Genomic DNA, 4,960 nt, shown 5'->3' with positions numbered 1-4,960 from the left:
TTAAATTTTTAGTGGGCGAATATTTTGTATCAGAGTACATTTTTACAAATCACCTCAAATAGCCCACCTTATTTTAAGGGAGAGGGTAAAAAAGGTAAATTTAGCCCTTGAAATTAGGAGTTACAACTTTCCATTCGCCCATTTTCAAGAATAGATTTTATTTAAGTGAATCCATTCGCCCACTTTCAAGAATAGGTTTTATTTAAGTGAATCCTATGGGTCAAATACCATGTTTATAAAAGAGGTATGGTAAATTAATAAAAATATAAATAAATGAGAGGTATGGTAAATAAATAAAACGTTTTTATATTTACTCCATAAGTCACCTTATATACATGCAAGGGTGTAAACAAATAAAAATATAAGTAAAGTGGAGGTATGGTAAATAAATAAAATGTCTTTTTATACTTACTCAAAAGGTATGGTAAATAAATAAAAATATAAATAAACTAGACGTATGGTAAATAAATAAAACCTCTTTTTATATTTAGTCCATAACCCTCATTCTATTTATGAAGGCTCAAGAAAGAGGTTTTAGTTAAGTGAATCCTATGGGCCAAATACCATATTTGTAAAAGAGGTATGGTAAATTAATAAAAATATAAATAAACGAGAGGTATGGTAAACAAATAAAACATTTTTTTATATTTACTCCATAAGTCACCTTATATTTAGGAACAATAAAAAAATGAGTTATATTTAGGTGAAACCTGTAGAAATTTTGAATAATTTAACACATATTCAATGGAGATTATCCTGATCATGTACTAATGTGGAAAACATACACAATACATAAGCTCCTCTACGTTGATCAAGAATATAGCAGCATCAATAACAATAAAACATCAAGAGCATTCACACATTAACACAGTATGTATCACGGGGAAAGCATCTCGCTAAAAACCCCACACTATCTGTATATTAATGATTGAGTCATGTAACATTACACAGCATAATACTTCTCACAAGTATCTCCACCTCTGTTACACACAATACAACTCAGATCTGATCTCCAAATCTCTTCCACTGCTTGCCTGCCTCCACTGCTCAATACCTGCTCAAGAACTGATGAGAATTGCTTCCCAAACTCGATTTTCACCTACAAAATAGTCACTCACTCTTTGTGGACGTGAGCAAAGGCTAAAATGCGGGCCAAATACGTGAGCAAACTCATTGGCATACTCAATCCTTTGATTGTGCAAGATCTGGTGCACAACTATAGTCACAACTGATAGCAATCTGATTCTCTACCACCTGTCCCTGTTGAACTGAACATGCACTGACGTGCAACTGAGTTAACTGATGTATTCTTTAGTTGTATTATGAGTTAATAATTAGTTTAACAACTCATCATTAGTCTATCTGCAGTTAGACTAACTACAACCAGTTTAACTAAGTTAAACTGAACACAACTCCATCAACTGTACCTCCAGTCCACTAAACTCAACTCACTTGAGTTCTAACTGAAGTCATGCATGCAACAACTCAACTGACTCATAAGAAAAAACGAATTTCCTTCTGACAGCTGCATGTGCCACTTCCGTAGCTCAAACTGAAGTGCTCCAAGAGAATAAGATTAAGTTTATAGTCCAAATATTATTGTGAGATAATAATATTTGACTTTTCTATTTTTGACAGCCAGTCTAAAAATAGACTTGATCACTCACACTGTGATCACTCACACTTTCATCAAAAATAGAAGTCCATCTATTTTCCCAACTTGATCAATCATCCATAAACATAGACATGATCCATATGTCTAAAAATAGACATAGTCTAAAAATAGACTTGCGCCAAAAATAGCCTGCGGGCCCACTTAGTGAAGGCGACTCTTTTCACTAAGCTCCATCATCTTGTTGCAATCTCAACACTCCCTCTCGACAAGATATGGATTATCAGCAACCCCTATCCTGCCTCGGTGGTACTCGAATTTGCTCCTGGTGAGAGCCTTCGTCAGAATATCAGTATCCTGATCCTCCGTTGGAATGTACGAAAGTAACATGATCCTCCGCTGCACACAATCTCTGATATGATGGTACCTGATGTCAATATGTTTAGATCTATCATGAAATACAAGATTAGCCGAGAGTTTAATGCAACTCTGGTTATCACAGTAAATCACAGTAGGATCCAAATGAGAACCGAACAAACCAACCAGGATCTTCCTCATCCATATAGCCTCGCATGCAGCCAAACTTGCTGCCATATACTCAGCCTCCGCTGAACTGAGTGCCACGGATCTCTGCTTCCTGCTGTACCAAGAAACTGCTGTCGATCCGATACTGAAGACCCCTCCTGATGTGCTCTTTCTGTCTGTTGGGCTCCCTGCCCAATCTGCATCCGTGAAGCCACATAGCTTCACCTCATCCTCCTGTCTGTACCACAAACCATATCCCGATGTGCCTCTCAAGTAGCGCAATACATGCTTGCCCGCCTTCCAGAAGAGCTTGGTAGGCTTAACCATAGCTTGTGAAAGCTGGTTAACTGCATAGCATATATCAGGTCGTGTATTGACCAAATACATCAGCGACCCCACCAACTGTCGATAAACAGTGGCATCCACTTCTTCTCCCGAAGTGGCATCCTCCTTCCTCCAACCTCCAGGAAGAGGAGTATCAACAGGCTTGCAGCCATGCATGTTGAACTTCTCCAGTATCTCACGAGCATACTTGCCCTGAGAAACAAACAGTCCACCACTGCGCTGCCATATTTCCAATCCTAGGAAATAGTGAAGGAGGCCCAAGTCCTTCATCTCAAACTCTGTAGCAAGATCCTTCTTGCATGACAGTATCAACAGCTCATCACCCGTTAGAATCAAATCATCAACATACAGTACAATGATAAGCAACTTACCCTCCACCACAATCTGGTATAGGTTCGGATCCGCCTCGCTCTTGGAGAATCCAAGTCCTGTGAAATAGCTGTCTATCCGTGTGTACCAAGCACGTGGTGCTTGCTTCAACCCATACAGCGCTCTCTTGAGCCTGCACACATGCGACTCGCTGCTGAAGACTTCAAAGCCTTCGGGTTGCTCAATGTACACCTCCTCCTCAATGACTCCATTGAGGAACGCAGTCTTCACATCCATCTGATGAATGTGCCATCCCATCTGCACTGAGAGAGCAAGAATCGTCCGTATGGAAGAATACCTTGCGACAGGTGCAAAGGTCTCCTCATAATCGATCCCCTCAATCTGTGAAAAGCCTCGGGAAACAAATCTTGCCTTGTACTTCTCCACACTCCCGTCAGCTGCCTGCTTAACTTTGTAGATCCATCTCGAACCTACCACTGATTTCCCTTCCGGTCTAGGAACAATCTCCCATGCACTGTTTCTGACAATAGAATCATACTCTTCCACCATGGCGTCTACCCATGCGGGATCCTCCACAGCTTCCTCGAAAGAGGATGGCTCAATCACAACACACTTGCTCATAAGAGCCATGTATCCAGTGTACCGATCAGGTGACTGTCTCTGCCTGCGTTGGGTTGTAGGTGGTCCTACAACTTTCTCTGCATCTTGAGCCAGTCGCTCAGCTTCTGTCAAGCGCTTTCGCCCTCTGATGGTTGGCGCTGCATGAGTGGTCTCTTCCACTCCATGAACCTCGTCCTGTGGCTGATCCACGTCCTGAAGCTCATCCTTAGGAACTAATAGCTCCTCATTTGCATGCAAGTGTAGCTCCCTCTCAAGCGAACACTTCATGGCTTTCTCCTCCTGAAATTTTATATCCCGTCGCACAACAGTTTTACCACTATCTGGCAAATACACACGATAGTTGTGGGGCGTATCAGTGTATCCCACAAATATCCCAACCTCTGCAGTCGGCTCCAACTTCTTTCTGGCATCCTTCGTCACATGCATGTAAACGTTAGCACCAAAAATCCTCAAATGAGAAAGATCAGGCTTCTTACCAGAATAAGCCTCCTCGGGTGTACTCATGCCAAGTATCCTATGAGGACAACGGTTCTGCACATAAATTGCTGTATTGCATGCTTCCGCCCACAAGTGAAGGGGTAGGCCCTGATCATGCAACATTGCCCATGCAGCACCCACAATCGTTCTGTTCTTCCGCTCAGCTACCCCGTTCTGCTGTGGGTTATGGGGAGCTATGAGCTCTCTACGAATCCCTTCTTCCTTGCAGAAATCCTTGAACTCGTCCGAGATGTATTCACCACCATTATCGCTCCTAAGAGCCTTCACCTTCTTCCCCGACTCCTTCTCGACCAGTGCTTTGAATTCACAGAACTTTGAATATGTCTCGCTCTTCTTCTGCATGAAGAAGATCCAGCACTTACGAGAGAAATCATCAACAAAAATCACATAATACCTGTGTTTTGCTGTCGAAGCAACTGAGAAAGGTCCACACACGTCTGTGTGAATTCTCTCAAGGATCGTCGTGGCGCGACTATCCTTCTCGTGAAAGGTGGCTTTCACAAACTTCCCCAAAGTACACCCCTTGCACTGATCTGACTGCGCAAGTGTGCCTTTAGGAAGCCCTGTAGTGATCTGCTGCAGTATCTTCAAGGCTCCATGGTGAAGGTGACCCAATCTCCTGTGCCACAACTCGCCATCATCCCGGCTCACCAATCCTTCTGCCTTGCCTGCCATTGATGCGCATCCATCTACATGCAACTGATAAAGGTTCCTCACTCGAACCCCTATCTTCCGGGTCTCACCAGTTGTCTTGCTGCGCAGGAAGGCCTTTCCCTCGCTGAAAACAACATCATACCCCTTGTCTTCTAACATCGCCACTGAGATGAGATTCTTCTTCAATCCTGGAACATGCATGACTTCCTTCAATACAAAGGGTTTACCAGACTCCCTCTCAAAGGAAATGGTACCGATACCGGTCGCACTGTATCTACCATCATCGCCCATCTCGATGTGCACTCCAAGATCTTTGTCCTCCAGATCAGAGAACAAATCTCTATCTCCCGTCATGTGAAAAGACGCACCACTGTC

The sequence above is a fragment of the Pinus tabuliformis genome, chromosome 9 (assembly GCF_031772625.1).
Source record: "Pinus tabuliformis cultivar Carrire ecotype Pingquan chromosome 9, CPIR1, whole genome shotgun sequence".
NCBI lineage: Eukaryota > Viridiplantae > Streptophyta > Pinopsida > Pinales > Pinaceae > Pinus > Pinus tabuliformis.
This window is presented reverse-complemented; position numbering follows the sequence as displayed.